Source organism: Perna viridis, chromosome 14 (genome assembly GCF_037379345.1).
Source record: "Perna viridis isolate PV_CMFRI_1.1 ecotype Kerala chromosome 14, ASM3737934v1, whole genome shotgun sequence".
Classification (NCBI taxonomy): Eukaryota; Metazoa; Mollusca; class Bivalvia; order Mytilida; family Mytilidae; genus Perna; species Perna viridis.
Window position 1 is genome coordinate 34,835,795 of NC_142458.1, and position 20,081 is coordinate 34,855,875.

The 20,081-nt window shown below is 40.3% G+C and overlaps 1 protein-coding gene and 1 pseudogene across 5 annotated transcripts in view; one reads left to right on the forward strand and one right to left on the reverse strand.

Annotated features, from left to right (window-relative positions):
• Window positions 1-20,081, reverse strand: part of LOC148599116 (cysteine sulfinic acid decarboxylase-like) — a 61,278-nt gene that overhangs the window by 29,608 nt on the left and 11,589 nt on the right. The window contains exon 1 of one of the 5 annotated variants that reach the window (XM_088560401.1): window positions 1,452-1,593. The exons of 3 other annotated variants lie outside the window; for them this stretch is intronic. The gene's annotated coding sequence lies outside the window, so the exon portion shown is untranslated. Of the gene's footprint in view, window positions 1-644; window positions 767-1,451; window positions 1,594-20,081 lie in introns of those variants that run through there. One more of the 5 variants, XM_088560403.1, reaches the window with a different exon arrangement.
• LOC148599118 (uncharacterized) lies at window positions 6,032-6,853 on the forward strand (annotated as a pseudogene).

A 20,081-nucleotide genomic window follows, 5' to 3' on the forward strand; every position in this document is an offset into this window, starting at 1 on the left:
AGCATACACAATGACTAATAAATCTACATATTGCAAGCTTGCAAAGAGATTTTAGGCAGAAGATGACACTTTAAAACCTTAACTTGAGAAAAATACCCCAAAATTTGAAATATGACCCCAAATTTATGAAATTTCAACAAACTTGCATAAAATGAGGCTACTAACCAGAAAAAAGAAGACCAGAAGACAAGAATGGTCTGTTTAGTATTCCTTAGGTGTCAAACACTTAAACTTACCCCAAAAAGATGAAAATTGAGTACTTTTATTTTTTTCCATATTTCTTAATAGGTGTCATACCACTATATCTGGTCTCCATTACTTTCTATGTTAAATTCAGCTTTTTATAAGGCTCAAAATTTTTTTTTACATCAGTACAGATGGTGCTAGAGGGGTATCATTATGATGGTCACCCTTTACCTTAACTCTCATAAAAATACCAACATACCTTATGTGCCTTCTAAGAAAGAATGGTAAAGTGAAAGTAGACAGGTGCAGAAATCACTACTTTCATTTTGAAATTTAGTCAGATCAAGGGGCCTAGAGTTTTTGTTCATAACTGTTTTACCCTACACTGAATAAAGAAAATGAAGTTTTTAGAGTATTGATGATTCATTTAGCTTTCAGATGATACCAAGTTAGTATACCTCTACTAAACAAGGAGAATGATAGTGTGCAATATAACTACTTCCTTCTATGTGCAGGTGACTGGTTTCCAAAATAGCGGTATTACACCTTTACGTTTAAATGTTTGTCCATAAACCGAAGAACCCAGAATGCATTTCGGCGTTAGTTCGGATTTATTCTATGTGAAGAAAGTACAATACCGAGAAGTTTATCAAGCAGACGAATGTCATCGGAGTTCGACGGGAACTTACGAACTTCGTTTGTAAACAAATCGTCCCGCAGAAACCAATATTGGCGGATATTAGTATGGGATTTTCCACGGGACTCGAACTCGTACTGCTGTGACATCTATGGCAACACCGCCTGCACTAAGTCCAGCGCCCTAGACCACTCGGCCAGCTAGGCTATATAGCTTTCGCTGGCCGGGTCATTCCTCCATACATATATATATATATATGTGTGACGTCGAGTATAATTGACTCAATTCTGTTAACAGTCCAGTGGGTAATTTGGAAGCACAGGAATGCTAATAAATACCAAAAGAAGGTTGTAACCAAAGTAATAATTCGAAATATGTTAATAAATGAAATTATTTTTTTCTCAGATATCGTCAATTACGAATTAGGCGATGACATATATCATGCAATTTGTAAATTTTTTACACGTGTATAAGAACGGGTAGCATTTATTGTAGCTTACCCGGGGTTATCAATACTCCCTATATGTATATGTTGTTTTCAATGATTTTTTCAAGTTAGGCATATTATTGTGCATCTTTTTGATACCTTTGTATAAATATAGTCTTCATCATTATAGAATTTACTTACATAATTTAAAATAATATATCCACACACTTTTAAAAGTTTCAGCCACGTGCTCTAATCTATCCCTTCAAATTCAATGATGCATGACATTTAAAGTCCGTGTGCCTCAGATAACGGTCAAATATTGATACTCTACGGTCCTTGGATTAATTTGTTTATATATGATTCTTTAACAGTTCATATAATATATAGAACGTTTGGTTGACATGAGTGATATAGTAGGTATACAAATCAAGAAACGGGAGTAACTCTCATACATTCCCTGGATATGAGAGGTGTAAAAACAGGGAACCCCTTATTCAGCTACCCTGGGCTGTAAGGGGATTTCGATGTACTGCAGGAATTAATAATGAATTTATGTATTTAAAAAATGGAGAGGAGATTGATAAGTTGTTAAAACCCGAGTCCAATCCTTTTGTTTTATGGACAATAAAATGTTAAATATATTCCTTACGTATATACAATACCTGTATATTGCCGGAAAAAAATATCAAATTTATGTGACGAGCTTCAGGAACAGTGGGATTACGAGGGTTCTCCAAGCTAGTTTGACTGCTTCGAAGCGAGTACAAATAAATTTATCCTGCAACACATTTTCTAAATAAAACATAGGAATTTCGTCCAAAATAATTCTTTTGAGCACTGTCAGCGAGGGCACCTTTAAACTAGATACCTGTTCCCTGTTTTTGGATCGTTATGGTGTATCCATCTGCACCATGAAAACTGATTTATTCAACGGGTCATAGTTTTCCTTTCCTCGTTTGTCTAACCCGAACTTGACTTTTTATGAGCAACTCGGCGGGTGTTTCTAGAAAAGCAAAGGACGCTTACCCTACCGGTGCACTTGGTCCATGTTCCCAGTTTTTAGTGGAGTCCGAGTTGCTCATTTGCTTTTGTTAATTTGTATGTATGATTTTAGTTACTTTATGTTCTTTTTTGTGTGTGTCTGTTTTCCATGTCTGGTCTTTGTCCCTGGATTACATTCTTTTGATTACCGCTAAAACCTTGGTTCCCTTGATTACTCTTTGACGTTGCTCATAACAAAATCATAGCAAATCTATTGAATACTACTAATATTGGTATCCTCTTTATATCAATAAAATTCTTTAGTAAAATTTATTGTAATCAGCAACATTTGGTGAAAATCAGGATAATTTAGCAACTATATTCAATGATTTTTTTTCCATATTTCAGAGAAAGAAAAAAAAATTAAGTTCAGTTTGTATAAGTTAGTGCAATGGTATCGACGATATTTTTAAGTCAGACAATAAGCAAAAATCGTATTCTGATAGTGCCAACAGTAATTGTACACTTATAGAGCTTAGATCCACCCTTCAATCAGCACTAAGTAGGATAAGTGAACTTGAAAAGAATGAAAAAGTACATTTTAAAGAAATTGAAACTTTTAAAAAAAAAGCAATCAAACGTTAAAGACAGAAGTATCTGTGTATGTTGAGAAATTTGACAATCTTCTTGCGTGCTATGACCGTAAATGTGCACAATGCGACAGTAACTTAAACTTTTTACGCAAAAATCGAAGTCAATAGGGGAATTCGATTACAATGAATATCTCGCGAATATTAAGCTTTCGGAACTTGAAACGGTGTGACAAGCAAAGTTAATCGGTAGCTTACAGAAAAATGTGTCAGACTTAAAACTATCATGTCAACAGTCGTACGCTTCAGCTACCCAAGGGGAACCCTTAAAATCGAAAGTTGTAACTACCCGTGAAAATCTGTTAACCGCCATATAAGTGTGAAGTAAACCGATAAGTCTGCGCCTAACGGTACAACTCAAGTACATCTGATAATAACGTGAAAGCCCTAGGGCTTCGACTTCCGATCAGAACACTAAAAGCGCTACACTAAGCAATAATAACGGAACCGGAACTTCGAATTTTAACGAATCTACCAAGTCACATTCACCTAATGACACTACGTATCATATCCCTGTACGATCAGGCGGTAAAACTGACAATTTAAAATCTACTTATAGCGATATGTTCTTTTCGGGCGTAAAGAAACGTAGCAAAACTCCTAGATTCTATTTGTCGGGTATTGAATTGAAATCAACACGAGAAGGTATACTCGCCTTCTTGGATCGTAAATGTGCAAATGTGACTTACCTACGGTTGTTCAATAGATACGAAGGGCAACACTTCATATCGGCTAATAACACGTTTCCCAAGATTGTGCTCAAGTCCTAAGCGACAAAAACTTTTGACCAAACGGCGTATCTTGTTGTGAATGGCTGAGCGAACTTGAATGGCATAAGAGACTAGCAGAATCCCCCTATCAGTATAATCACAGTGCAACTTGTATCAATTATCATGATTAAGTACATTATACTAACTTGTACTGTTTATGTTGCTATTTATTCCATCATTTATGAACAGTCTTAAAATTGTATCATGGAATGTAAGGGGTATCATGTCTACAACAGTCTGTCTTAGCGCACTTATTAATTTGGCAAAATGTGATGCCCTACGGGGAATTTGGTTAACAGAAAACAACTAACTTACAGTCGGCAACAACAAAGTATGCGATTGACTGTTACAAAATACAAATGTTTATCCAAGGCGATAACTCTCAAATAAAAGATGTTATCAGGCGTGATGAACAAAACAAAGTAGCCCCTGAGCCAAGTCAAAACAACCATGCCTTAGTCGTAGATTTGCAAGTAAACGTCCAAATGTTGTTAGAAAAAGTGTCTCAGCTTGAGAAAACGGACGCATATAATACGAAAACTGTCAAAAAGTTACAAGCGGAAAATCTAAAGCTCATTTCTGATTTAGATGAACTGAAGGAAAAACATGAATTGTTGAACAACGAGGTAACTCGAAAGTCTATTCTATATGATTCAAAACTGAAACGATTATCTCAAGATACTGTAGTGGTCCGGGGTTTAGGTCGCCCCAACAGGATGCAGCTTTGGGGAATTCCCGACACTGTTCCCGCCAAAAACCAGCCAGCCGGAACGAGGCAGAAGATTTCCAGACTCTAGCCTAACCAGACGCATATAACCTAACAGCAAGATCAAGTTGATTGCAGTCCAGTGTACACACACACATATATATATAGTAAGTAGTCGTAAGAACTATATTGGCACTGCGACTATTTACAACCTGCGGGATTTTCCAGCCGCAGATTTAGTGGAAAATTCTGGTTTTTTTTCTTCTTCAAAATTTGAGGGAGGGAACTCGTTGACCGCGTGGTCGAGGGTCGGCCATTACGATCGCTCCCGATTTTCGTTGTTCACCCGGGAAGTTTTAGGGATTTAGAGGAATCATCTCTGTTTATCTCGGTTAGGGATAGCACAGTGAGAATTCGTTTTTCTTTTCTGTAAGAATTTTCAGGTGGAAATTATTTTTCCCAAATCCTAGGGTATTGCCTGGAAGGGCTGGTACGCTGTGGGACAGCTAGGTCTAGGACATATAGGAATAGGGAAGATAAGTTTACATCACAGCAGTTAATCTCTTACAAAAGAACATTGTTTTGAGTCACAGGAAAAGGGACCTAGTGGAAAAATCTAGTTTTCCCTTAAAAAACCTACATACACGCATAACAGAAAAAAAAAGCCCATGCCCAATTATTCCCCAATTTTTGGACTATTTTGGAAACCTATGGATATTTTTTTTACATAGAAGAGGGTGCAGCCATCAGCCACTTAGCGTACGATGGGTACACAGGTAAGAGTGAATTACTGCTCATATGAAGAGCTTCTAGACCTCCCAGGTATAGGTAGAATTTTAGCGGGGCAAATTCTTGATTTGAGGGAGGAACAGGGATCCCTAAATTTTCACGACCTTAGTGAGGTCCCGTACTTAAGGGTGACCCACAGTTAGTGGAATTAATGGACTTTACCCCATATGAGGAAGAAATAGAGGGGGATTATAAAGATGACGTGGGAGCATGGAGAAACGGTCAAAAGAGTTGACGAGTTGGTAAGGACAAAGTCCAAACCTGGCCAACAGGGTTATGTAACCCTAAGCACTACCCGGTTTGGAGGGGAGTTCGGTAGTGAGGGAAAATCGTAGACAGAAAGAGCCCCTTCACCCCCAGAGTTAAGTGAGCTATCCCTAGATGATATTGGAGAGCATGACTCTGCGTTTTATGTTACCCCTGGCCCCACATCACAGGCAACCCCATGGTGGAACACCACTCCTGGCCCGAGATACCCCCACCAGAGACAAAGGTCAGTGTCGCAAAGGTTGACGTATGAAACCCCACTGGTGGAAGGTTATGATAGGGGGAGAGAAGGTCAAGGAGGGATACATTTGTTGGTAGTAGGGGTTACAACCGGAATAGGTCAAGCTTTGAACCTAATGAGGTGGAAACACCAGCAGGTGGGAGGGGTCATTTCAAAGAGAGGTGGAGTGGGAGAGCAGACCCGAATAGGGGGGGGGAACAGGGAGAGGTACAGGTACGCCCTCCGGTGGGAGGAACTGTAGGGACGAACCTTATAGAGAAGGTAGGGGAGACGTATTTAGGGGTAGGCCCCAGGGTGTAAGAGTCCACAGGGATAAAACACCATCGGGCAGGATAAGTGAGCAACCCTACTCGGGTCGTGCAGGTTCAGCACCTATGGGTAGAGATGATTGGGAACAAGATGAGAGAGGGAGGGGAAATGCCAAATGTGTCACCATCCTAAAGGCCTTAAAATATGATGGGAAGTCTAACTGGCAAGCTTTATATGCCAAGTTCTCCTGGTACTCAGAGGTGAAAGAGTGGTTCCCACAGGAGTGCATGGACCAGTTGTGTTGGGCCCCGGGAGGAAAGGCCAGTGAGTATTACGCACTTCTGGTGGAGCGCAACCACAATATGGCTTATGGGGACTTTTTTTAACGATTTGGGTTTAAAGAACTCCCAGAGACGGCCCAATTGCAGTTAATAATGCCCGACAAGCCCCAGAAGAGTCTCTTGAGGACTGGGCTGACAGGGTACTAACCCTGACTACTAAGGCATTCAGGTCTCTCCCTGATCCCCACATGCACCAGCAGGCAATTCTGAAACTTTCAGGCTGCGGCAGACAAAGAAGCAGGGAGCTATGCTTCTAATATACGCCCCACAAGCATTGAGGAGGCAGTTGATAAGATGCGCTGGTTTCACTATAACCACCAAGCTATATATTGTAGGGGGCCCGTAAGGGAAGTTAAAATGGTGGGTCCGGAACGGGGGTGGTGCAGCCACTCAGAGAGGGAAGAGCTTCTTCAAGTATGTGCAACTGCAGAGGGGGAGGGAAGGCGAATCAGGCTCCCTGGAAAAATGAAATTGAACGGCTGGAGGGAAAAATTGAGGAGCTGGTTACCAATATGGCTGGTCAATTCAGGCCCCCAGTCTCCCGTAGCCCATCCCCTAGCTCAAAGGGGGAACGTGTTTCCATTGCCAGCAGGAAGGCCACTTTAAGAGGGAGTGCCCAAATAGAAGGCCTGATTCGCCATAACCAAAGAGCGTAAGTCTTTCAGAGAGGCCGTTAAACAGCAACGGGTCAGTTCACGAGGCCTGAACTTGACCCCTCAACTCAAAGGTCTCACCGGTAGTGAAGCAGTTAGGGCAGACAGTACACTAAGGGTGCAAGGGTCTATTCTAAAAAAAAGCAACTTAAACCGGGGGCTCATGTGGATGGCAATGGGAAGCAAGTTACCCCAGAGTATCCTAGGACCCGACCTGGGGTAAAACCTCAAACCATGGCCCAACTGGAATCAAACACAATGTTGGAGAGTCCCCACCCTAGGCAAGTGTCTCCAGGGTGGGGTAGAGCCCAACAAGGTTACCCTAGAGAAACGATAGGAAGGACCCATCTGGGACTCCACTCCTAGGAGACCCAAACTTGTCAAGCCGTGCCAGTTCTTACAGCCCATCACCACAAAAGGGGGTGCGGGTGACTCGTTATCCAAATCATGGACTAGTTAGCACATCCACATCTAGTCCAGCCCATAGTGAGCAAAGCCTAGAACGTTCTCCTAGCCCAAGCCCAGAAATTTCTGATCCGCAAGCCCAGGTGGCTATACATTGTTACCACATGACACTAATAGGGACAAGAAGCTATCCCATGGGGACCCACATAATGTAACCGCAACTCCAGAAAAAGGCTGAGTCTGATACGTCTGATGAGTTGGATAAGGAAGTGGGGCAGTACTTCTTTTGGGCGTCAGTCAATAGGGACGATTCGTCTGGTAGTGATGACACCATACGCCTGAATGCAGGGGAGATAACAATTGATAGTACTGAGTTGGAAAATTGGTCGAAATGAGGAGAAGATTAGGTGAACAAAGGGGGCCCTCCCCTCTGCAGATCTGGGAGATGTTAGTGGGTCAAAAAGGGGAATTTGATCAAGGAATACGGGATCATGGGGCAGTAGATACTGAAACGGTAGGGGATAGGATAAAATCACCCGGTGAGACAAGGGGGGTGACAGAGGGAAGGAATCGGGGGGATTCTGTCGACCTTGTTGAAAGTTGTTTGTTTGTTGGGGTTTAACGTCCGAGCAGCAATATTTCAGCTATATTCAGACAATGAACATGAAATTGATGATAAAATGAGCATGAAATGATGATGGAATGAAAAAGGGATGGGACACAAGGACAATGGGGTCGACAAATTTTGATTGCCACTGGAAATAGGGAGAGGTGGGTAGGGTCGGGCAATTTAGCCTCCTGTGGCGGAGCCCTATGGTTTTCCGTATTATAGCATGACAACCCCAGCATGTAACATACCAGGGGTACCCCATTACACCACCTGGGGCACACAACCCAGTTGCTCTGTGGGCAGAGCGCCATAGCCCCCGGCCAAGGTTCTGAGCACTATTTAGTTGCCTTTTACGACAAGCTTAGCGCTGCTGCAGGCCTATTCTGTTAACACCCGGACCTGCACGGGGCCACCACCCATTAAGCGGGAGGTAGTAATGAACACTGCAGGCAGAGATATGCAGTGGAATGGGTTAGTAGCAGGGCGTGTGAAAATTGGGATTGGTAGGCAAACATTTGAAGCTGATGTTCATGTAGCCCCAATAAGTGATGAGATGTTGCTGGGAATTGATTTCTTGAAGCAGCAGGGGGTGGACCTGCAGTTGGCTAAGGGTACATTTTCAGTTAGGGGAGAGTCAGTCCCAATGAGCAGTGTGCCAGTCTCAGAATGTCCCCAAGTTCCAAGGGTGGCTCTGGATACAAGAGTAAAAATACCCCCGAACTCTGGTCCGACTGAAGGGTAACTTAAGCGAAACTTTGAATCGGGATTATTTCCTAGGGGCAAGCACGGTCAAAGAGATCTTGATGCCACGTATACTGAATAGAGCTCAGAGCCCATTGTGTGTCAGACAGGTTCATAAAGCTAGAAAAGGGGATTGAGCTGGCTCATGCGGAGGAAGTGGAGAGTGTTGAAGAAAGAAAGGGAGGGGCTGTTTAAAGGGTCCTACTATAGGCCAGATATGAAGCTCAGAGGACACGCCCCACTCTAGTGTGGAGGTACCCCCCACCTTAGGGAACTGTATACCAGGTCGATGAGAATGCTTGGGGAAGAACACCACCCTAAATTAGCGGTGCTTCTACAGGAGTTTCAGGATGTATTTGCAAAAAATAAATTTGACCTTGGGAGTTTTGATCACATAGAGCATGCGATTGACACTGGGGACCACCCCAATTAAGCAGCGTATGCGCCGCACACCCCCCCCCATGGTTTTGCTCATGAAGAAGCCCACCTGAAGAAAATGTGTGAAGCAGGGGTGATCCAACCTTCCATATCAGAATGGGCGTCCAGTATTGGTACGTAAGAAGGATGGTGGGGTAAGTGGTGTACAGACTACCGCAAGCTCAACCACCTCACTCGCAAAGAAGTCTTCCCCCTTCCATTGGTAGAAGAGTGCCTTGATTCCCTAGCGGGTAATGTCTGGTTTCCGACACTGGATGCTAACTGCTTATTGGCAGGTTGAAATTAAGGAGTCTGACCGCCCGAAAACGGCCTTTATTACCAAGTATGGGCTTTTCGAGTTTGCCCGTATGGCCTTTGGTTTATGCAGTTAGCCAGCCACATGTGCCCGGGTGGTGAACCAGAACCTCGTCCTCAGGGGCTCCGTGCAGGTCCGGGTGTCAAAAGAATAGGCCTGCAGCAGCGCTAAGCTTGTCGTAAAAGGCGACTAAATAGTGCTCAGAAACCTAGCCGGGGGCTAGGGCGCTCTGCCCACAGAGCAACTGGGATGTGTGCCCAGGTGGTGGAATGGGGTACCCCTGGCGTGTTACATGTTGGGGTTGTCAGGCTATAATACGGAAAACCTGACCGCAAACCATAGTGGTGCACCGTGTTTGGGAAAGATGCCACGTTCCTCGCACGTTAAAGAACCCTACTGTGGTATTCTCCCGGAGTAGGAACCATAGGGCTCCGCCACAGGAGGCTAAATTGCCCGACCCTACCCACCTCTCCTTATTTCCAGTGGCAATCAAAATTTGTCGACCCCATTGTCCTTGTAACCTATTCCTTTTTCATTTCATCATTTCATGTTCATTTTATCATCAATGTCATGTTCATCGTCTGAATATAGCTGAAATATTGCTGCTCGGACGTTAAACCCCAACAACCAAACAAATAACTGTACAACAAACGACGAACATTATTCGAGTTTCAAAATACCGGTTCGGGTAGAAGGTGTTACAGAAAATATTCAGACCCCAGAATCGGAAAACGTTTTCGTTGGTGTCTCGCGGAGACGTACAGCCAGATTTTACTTGTGGTGCTAGGACGACTCGTTCTGGAATGATACACTTTCTTGAATGCAAAGGTGTTAAAGTGACTCATTTGCAACTCTTTCACGGAAAATATAATCCGAACTTTACTTCAGCGAAGTCCAAATAGAGTCCGCCCATATGCTAGAAACATCGAACTTTTGGCCTGATGGTGTACGTTGTCGGAAATGGTTAAATAACCGTGAATGGTCAAATAGATATTATGACGATAAAACCAGCGATTAACAACGGATTACACAATAAACAATATAAAAATCGCGCTAGTGTTTATCTTGTCTGTAACATTATTGTATATTATGTCTGTTGATATTAATATTATTAATTGGAATGTTAGAGGTATTATGTCCTCCACATTATGTCTTTCGAACTTACTTAGGTATATAAATCCTGATATTGTGGTTATAACTGAGCACAAGTTAAAACCAAATTCGTTGCCTTACTTGCATAGTATTGATTCAAGATATATGTCGATTGCGAAGTCAGATTACCTAAATGATAGTTATAATTGTACCCATGGTAAAGGTGGAGTAGGAATTATGTTCATACAAACACTGCAATCTGCAATTGGTGAAATTGAAAACAAAGACAATTAAAGAATTGTTGGTATTAAACTACACACTAATGCATCTAGACCTATATTTTTGTGTGGTACATACTTACCTTCTGACTCGTCGATTGATGATTATAGAGGTGATAATTGTTCTTGATGACTTATGAAAATTATGGCAATGTTATTATAGCTGGGCATTTTAATGCTTCATGTATGCAAAGAGACACTGATCACACAAATAGGCTTAAATCCCATGAATTACAGAAATTTTTAGAAAGGCATTTTTGTACAACGAGTTTTGTGTTGGTTACGTGCCCTTTAAAGGGCCATTTTTACATTCCTTAATAAGAACACAATGCTTGATTATATATTTTTTCAAGATTCATTTGCGAGAGAGGTAGGTTGCTATGAAATCCTTGCGTAAAGGACGTTTAGTTCAACGTCTGACCATTTACCAGTTCTATGTTCTATCAAAGTAACTGAAAACCCACATGTCGAATTAAAATCGTACTATGACAGCTTGGAACAAATGTAACTCTGAAACAGAACTGGTGTATCAAAACAGACTCATAAATTGTTTGTCGAACTTGATTGCAAATACTGGATACGAAATTGATGACAATGATTCTTTCTGTACGAGTTTTGTAATTATCTAATTGAATCGGCGAAATCATCTTTTCCTAATTCTACTTTTAATAATCACACTAAACCTTATTGGAACTCCGATGTTAAATCAGCACATAAAAGAGAACGTGAGATGGGAAAAATGTGGATTTCAGATGGACAACCAAGGGGAATGCAGCACGATTCCTATTCAGCATACAAAAAGGTGAAAAGAGACTACAAGAACATCCAGACGATGGCTTATACACAATACATCGAACAAACGTATGAGGATATCAATACGGCTGCCGAATGCGATATAAGACTGTTTTGAAAGTTGGTGAAAAAGCAAAAGCCTAATCAATCCAAAGTTCTCACAGGAATACGGAATGACACTAACGTATACCTTACTCCCGAAACCATTACGCAAGCACTTTTGACAATACTTTCTATAATGAATTAGAAACAAACCATTCGGAAATAAATAATTTCTGCAAAAGTGATCATTTTCCCTATCTTCCAGGTGGTTCGATTTCGGAGAACGATACTGCGAATGTAATCAAACCATTAAAGCTACGAAAAGCATGTGGCCCTGACAAAGTGCAAAACGAACATTTAGTACATGATGGTTATCCTGTTAATCAATGCTTGACATTTCTATTTAACAATATTATTACGAAAAAAAAAGTTCCAAGTCAGTGGAAAAAAGGACTTATTGTGCCAATCTACAAAGGTGGCGACAAACCAAAATACTGCACCGGACAGTTACAGGCCGGTCTGTCTACTCTCTTGTGTTCTAAAAGTGTTCGAGAAAATTATGTTTGTTTGTTTGTTGGGGTTTAACGTCCGAGCAGCAATATTTCAGCTATATTCAGACAATGAACATGAAATGGAAAAAGGATGGGACACAAGGATAATAGGTCGACAAATTTTGATTGCCACTGGAAAAAGGGGGAATGGGTAAGGTCGGGCAATTTAGCCTCCTGTGGCGGAGCGCAAAGGTTCCTACTCCTATCGAATACCGCAGCAGGATTCTTTAACGTAAAAGGAACGTGGCATCTTTCCAAACACGGTGCACCACTATGGTTTGCGGTCAGGTTTTCCGTATTATAGCCTGACAACCCCAGCATGTAACACGCCAGGGGTACCCCATTCCACCACCTGGGGCACACATCCCAGTTGCTTTGTTGGCAGAGCGCCTAGCCCCCGGCTAGGTTTCGAGAAAATTATCCTACAGCGATTACAAACGCACATTTTAACTCTCGATTTGTTTCCAAACCCCTTCCAGCAGGGATTTCAGAGAGGCTTTAGCTGCCTCACAGCCTCATTTATTGTACATGAAACTATTTATCATAATCTTGAATTGAATAGTAATGTATATGCTGCATTTCTCGATAGTCGAAAAGCTTTTAACACAGTATGGCGTAAAGCTTTAATGTATAAATTGTATAACTTAAAGGTGAAAGGTAAAGCATGGTGTATAATAAATGACTTATATAGTAATACTGAAAGTGCAACAGCTTTAAATCAGTGTAAATCTAGATATTTTAAAATGTCTGAAGGGGTGAGACAAGGGAAAGTATTACCTGGTTTACAATATATATATTGTTTTCATTAATGACCTCCTCGTCGACCTTGAAAAATGTAATAACAAAATGGATATTAACAACTTAACCTGTTGAGCACCTTGTCTTGCTGATGATATTGCATGTCTTGCCACATCGCCTCCAAAGTTACAACAGATGTTAGATGTTTGTTCAAATTATGCAAATAAATGGCGTTTTGAATTTAATGGACTGAAATCTTGTATTATGTGTTTTTTCAAAAAGAGCAATGCGACCTAGTTACGGTTGGACAATTTGTCATCAAGATATACCAGTTACTGAAAACTATAAACACCTTGGAACAGAGTTAAATTGTAACTTCAGATCTTATGACAGAACCCAAAACGTATGCAGAAAAGGTCGAAATACATATTTTGCAGTTGCTAATATACGAATGGAAAATATCAACCCTACATCTATAATTAAACTATAAAACTTGTTTTGCCAACTTGTCTTTACGGCTGTGAAATATAGTCGAATCTTCGTAATCAAGACATTAATTTGTTTAACAGATTTCAACATATGCGTAAAGACTACCGACTCGTATCAGGTCTGACATGTGTGAGAGCATGGTAGGACTCCTTCCAATATTCTGCGAATTGAAAAACGTAAACTTTCATTCTTCGGGAAACTGTGTTCGTTAGATTGTAACATTCTACCCTAAAAAGTTTTCCTCTATCGATTATATAACGTGCCTCACTAACATTAATCTACACATGAGATTTATACCTGATCTTGTTGACATACTACAGAAATACAGACTATTTAATGCTGTGACACACTACTTGAGCTCGGGACAATTTCCCAACAAATCTGTGTGGAACAAAACAGTGAAAACAGCCATCAACTCTATACAACACGATGATTGGACTACACGTTTGACCATAGACTCCGAATTCTCTAGATTCTATAAACTTCATGACTCGATATCTGTGGCAAACATTTGGAAATATCCAAAAAGTGCAATTGAACTTCGTAGAGCCTTTTCCATAGCCAAATTATGGACTTCGATTTTAGAAACCGAAATGAAGTTATGTGCTGTAGACATTATGATTCATGCAACATGTGACTGCTCAATTACAAAACATTTAAACGATACATTATTTGATTTAATCATCGAAAGAGTAATGAAGGGAACCAAAGTTATAGCGGTAATCAAAAGAATGTAATCCAGGGACAAAGACCAGACATGGAAAACAGACACACACAACAAAGAACAAAAGGTAACTAAAATCATACATACAAAGTAACAAAAGTAAATGAGCAATTCGGACTCTACTAAAAACTGGGAGCATGGACCAGGTGCACCGGTAGGGTAAGCGTCCTCTGCTTTTCTAGAAACACCCGCCGAGTTGCTCATAAAAGTCAAGTCCAGGGTAGACAAACGAGGAAAGGCAAACTATGACCCGTTGAATAAATCAGTTTTCATGGTGCTGATAGATACATCATAACGATCCACGAGTTCATGATGACGACCATAAAACTTCTGTAGTGATGACTTCAATCTTGTAGCAACATAACCTTGTTCCAGAAGCCTATTTGTTAGACTTCTAGCGCGATACATTTTGTTCTGGATCTCTATGTAGAACTATCTCATTACGATAGCGAAACACTTTTTTCGTATTCATCTTGGGAGACTACCATCTACTTATCTATGTGACACCGATTGAAAGAGTTTTCGTTCATTGTGCAATTTACATATTGTAAAATCAGCTGCCGAATATAATCGTTCTCTAGCCTCTTTACAGAGACCTATTGAGATTTTATCTTGAAGACGTGCAATGTCATCTGTAATACATCGGTTGTACGGAGATTTTGAGTGGTTGTAGTTACTTTGCATAATATTGTATTAAACAACACTTGTATATACATATATTTTACTTGTTCTATATATAATTATGGTGATATAGTTTGCTTTTTTCTATTATGTAAACTCTGTATAATTTGTATCATATCTCTTTTATAGAGGAAATAAAGACATGACTGAATGAATGATTGATTGATTGCTTGATTATAAAGCATACCGTGGAAAAGGGGGCATAGAAATATTATATAAACGTTCTCTACAATTCTCTGTAAATGAAATTTAAGATACACACTGAGAAAGAATTGTAGGAATAGAGTTGAAAAATCAATTATTCAGTTCATTGTATATATTTGGTGTTTACATTCGCTTGGACGAGTATAATACTGTGTTAAATTCCTTAGATATGTTATACTTATATTATAGTAATCAAGGGAATGTTTTGATTGCAGTCTATTGTCAAAAGATAGATTGGTGTCTAATGCACTCAAATCAAATCAATTATTGAAATTACAAACAGAAATAATTTACGATATGTAGGTAACAAAATACATTACAAAGGTCCAAACTATACATTTGAAACAAAAAAAAATCAATTTTAGACTATATTCTGTTTGATGATGTTGTATGTAGACAGACAGATGAGGATTGCTGAAGGGGAGATAAGCAGTACTTCCGATCATTTACCAATATATGTATCTATCGAATTAAACTCGAATCCTCACATAGTTTTAGAACAGTGTTATAAACGTCCATCATGGCATCGTATAACAGACGCTCAAATTGATCATTATCAACAGTGTTTAGTGGAGTCCTTAAACTCTTTATTTTGTGGATATAGAAAGTGGGGTTATAGATACTGACTCTGGATATGATGCATTTGTATCCGTCGTCCTCGGTGCGTCAGAGTGTGCTGTACCAAAAAACTGTTTCAACCCAAATACAAAACCATTTTGGACTAATGACGTTAAAGAAGCGCACCAAGAGGAGCGCAGACTCCGTAGAATATGGATGTCCGATGGAAGACCGCGGGGTTATCACTTTGACAGCTACAAAAACTATAAAAAAGGCTGAATACAATTTTAGAATATCCAACAAACTGCATTTGAAAACTTTGAGAAACAATGTTATGACGATTTAAATAGATATGCGGAATTGGACATTCCAATGTTCTGGAAGTCGCTTAAACGTTTTTCGGAAAAAAGTCTAGTTTTTACCCGGAAATTATATATAATAACAAAGTATGTAATACTCCTGAGACTGTAACAAATGTCTCATACTTCGAAAACATTTACATTGAAAAAGATCATGATTCATTTGTTTCGGGTTTCTAATTTTAAAAGTGACATATACAATATGTATGATGACATTTTACTAACGTGCAGTGGTAAAGTAGAAAACCTCCCTGGTGGATGGATTACCGAAGATGACATTTCTAAAGCAATACTAAACTAAAAAAATCTCCCGGTCATGATCGTGTACAGAACGAGCATATAAAATATGGTGGTAAAAAAACTGGTGAAATTCATTACTACGCTGTTTAATCGTATTGTACTTCCGAGAAAGTGGAAGTGCGGTCTCATAGTTCCCATATATAAAGGTGGAACAAAAAGTAAAACTACTCAGGAGAGTTATAGATCTGTTAGTCTTGTATCTGCTGTCCTAAAATTATTTGAGAGTGTTCCAAGATCACGTATTACCTCCCATGTTCTATATGAAAAATTCCCAAACCCCCAACAGCAAGGATTTCAACAGTGTCTCGGCTGTATGACAGCTTCCTTTAATGTACATGAAACTATATACCACAATATTGAAATGTGTTACATACAACTATCTATCCGATGTTGGTTTCTCAATTAGTATCGCCGCGCGTATGAATAAATATTGTAGATCCGATCAATATTACTAGCCGGGGGCTAGGGCGCTCTGCCCACAGTGCAACTGGGATGTGTGCTCCAGGTAGTGGAATGGGGTACCCCTGGCGTGTTACATGTTGGGGTTGTCAGGCTATAATACGGAAAACCTGACCGCAAACCATAGTGGTGCACCGTGTTGGGAAAGATGCCACGTTCCTCGCACGTTAATGAACCCTGCTGTGGTATTCTCCCGGAGTAGGAACCATAAGGCTCCGCCACAGGAGGCTAAATTGCCCGACCCTACCCACCTCTCCCTGTTCCCAGTGGCAATCAAAATTTGTCGACCAAGTTGTCCTTGTGTCCCATCCCTTTTTCATTTCATCATCATTTCATGTTCATTTTGTCATCAATTTCATATTCATCGTCTGAATATAGCTGAAATATTGCTACTCGGACGTTAAACCCCAACAAACAAACATATTATTGATTATTAAAGTAGTTCCAAGTTTGTAAACAATGTCTGACTGATGCCCTGATATGACCCCTCAGCCGCAAACATAACAACTGGCGACAAGGATAAACTAAGACAAGAAACAACTTAAAGAATGTCCACAGATTGGTACAATCTCGCCACTGCCACTAATAGAACTTTTCATTTAATTGAGGTGATTGACCCGATCCTTTGTTTCGACCTACCACGTGCTCCAAACAAAAACTCTGCCGTACAATCAAAGAATAATGGCAGCATTCGGTTTAATAGGGAAAATAGAACCATTCGATGAATCAATTGAACCCTGGGAATCATATATTGAAAGACCTGGACAATAAAAGAAATAGATAATGCAAAGAAAGTACTATCACTGCTATGCCTAATCGGGGGAAAATTATATTCTCTACTCCGAGACCTCACATTTCCCGATAAACCAGCAGACAAAACCTACGATGATCATCTGTCACCCAAACCGTTACAATCCACAGAAAGATTTAGATTTGACACACGTGATATTAAAGAGGGAGAGTCCAATTAAGAAAACTGTCAATAAATTGTGGTTTCAATGCAGGGTTAAAGGAGAAATTAAGAGACAGATTGGTCTGTGGGATTAAGAAACCCAACATCCAGAAAAGACTATTAGCTGAAAAACAAACTCACATTTGAAAAAGCAGTTGAGATAAGTGTAGCTATGGAGACAGCAGCAAAAGATGCTACAGAGTTACAAGCAAAACATAAAGCTGAAAGGGTATACAAAATGCAGACAAAACCAAATCACAAAGCTAAATTTCCAACAACTAGAACAAATGACAAAGGGAACTCATGCTACAAATGTAACAAACCACGGCACCCACCACATAAATGCAGATTCAATGACTCAGTTTACTATAACTGTAATAAAAGGGGACACATCAAGAAAGCTTGCCGGTCCAAAGTAGATAAACCTAATCCACAAACAAAACCAATCAAGAAGAGAGTATATGCATTAGAAACTGACACAGACAGTGATAACTGTATCGCTAGTCTAGAAACTTATGAAATGAACAATAAAAACAAACTGGAAGATGCTATTCGGGTTACACCTACAGTCGAAGGAAAGAAACTTAAAATGGAACTTGATACTGGATCAGTAGTATCAGTCATGTCCAAAGAAGATTACAAGAAGACATTCAGCAACATGGGGTTAATGAAATCCACTGTAACACTAAAGACTTACTCAGGAGAATATATTAAGCCTTTAGGGTATATTAATGCCAAGGTTGAGCATTTGCTCTACGGTAGAAGCTGAACTCGATAGATTGGACTAAAGAAGGCACAAAAGTACAACATAGTGAGTGGGCTACCCCATAGTGCCAGTTTTAAAGAAAAATGGCAATGCAAGAATATGTGGAGATTTCAAAGTAACTGTAAACCCTGTAAGACATGTTAACCATCAATACTCATCGTGGACTTTATCGATACAACCGTATGGCTTTTGGCATATCATCAGCGCCAGCAATCTGGCAGCGAACAATCGAACAAGGTTTGAATTGAGTTACAAGAACTCCATGCATTTTAGACGACATGATAATAACAGGAAAATCTGATGACGAACATCTTAACAACTTAGAAAATGTCTTAAAGAGATTAGATCAGTACAGACTAAGAGCGAACTTAGAAAAATGCAAATTCTTTAAAGACCAAATAACATTCTGTGGTGATGTCATCGACAAGAATGGACTGCACAAAACGCCGGACAAAATAGAAGCCAGTTTGTTTGTTTGTTTGTTGGGGTTTAACGTCCGAGCAGCAATATTTCAGCTATATTCAGACAATGTGTGAAACATGAAATTGATGATAAAATGAATATGAAATGATGAAATGAAAAAGGGTTTGGACACAAGGACAATGGGGTCGACAAATTTTAATTGCCATTGGAAATAGGGAGAGGTGGGTAGGGTCGGGCAATTTAGCCTCCTGTGGCGGAGCCCTATGGTTCCTACTCCGGGAGAATACCACAGTAGGGTTCTTTAACGTGCGCGGAACGTGGCATCTTTCCCAACACGGTGCACCACTATGGTTTGCGGTCAGGTTTTCCGTATTATAGCCTGACAACCCCAACATGTAACACGCCAGGGGTATCTCATTCCACCACCTGGGGCACACAACCCAGTTGCTCTGTGGCCAGAGCGCCCTAGCCCCCGGCTAGGGTTCTGGGCACTATTTAGTCGCCTTTTACGACCAGCGTAGCGCTGATGCAGGCCTATTCTTTTAACACCCGGACCTGCACGGGGCGAAGCCATCAGAAAAGCACCACCACCTGAAAATGTATCTCAACTAAAATCAGTATTAGGATTGATAAACTACTATGCAAAGTTTTTGCCAGATTTGGCAACATTACTCAACCCGCTACACAAACATTTAAAGAAAGACACACATTGGAAGAGAACTAAAGAATGCAATGAAGCATTTGAGAAGGTCAAGGACTTAGTATCATCTGATATAGTGTTGACACACTTTAATTCTGAAGTCCCAGTAACATTAGCGTGTGATGCCTCAGCCTATGGACTAGGTTGCGTGATTTCTCACATTTATCCTGATGGATCAGAACGCCCAATTGTATTTGCTTCAAGAACTTTAGCACCTGCAGAGAACAATTACTCTCAGATAGATGAAGAGGCACTAGAATAGTGTGGGGTATAAGGAAATTCCAGTCATATTTATATGGCAGTAAATTTAAACTGATAACCGACCATCAGCCACTTATCTACATCTTTAAGCCACAGAAAGGAATTCCTGTGACAGCATCTGCACGATTACAAAGATACTCCATTTTTTTATCAGACTATGATTATGACATTGAATATCGTAGAACAGCTAAACACGCTAAATTAATGCAGACACGTTATCTCGTCTCCCACTGAAAGACACAGAGTTGGATAGTTCAGTTGAAATGGTCAATGCTTTGCACGTTGTGCAAATAGAGGCACTACCTGTGTCAAATAAAATAGTA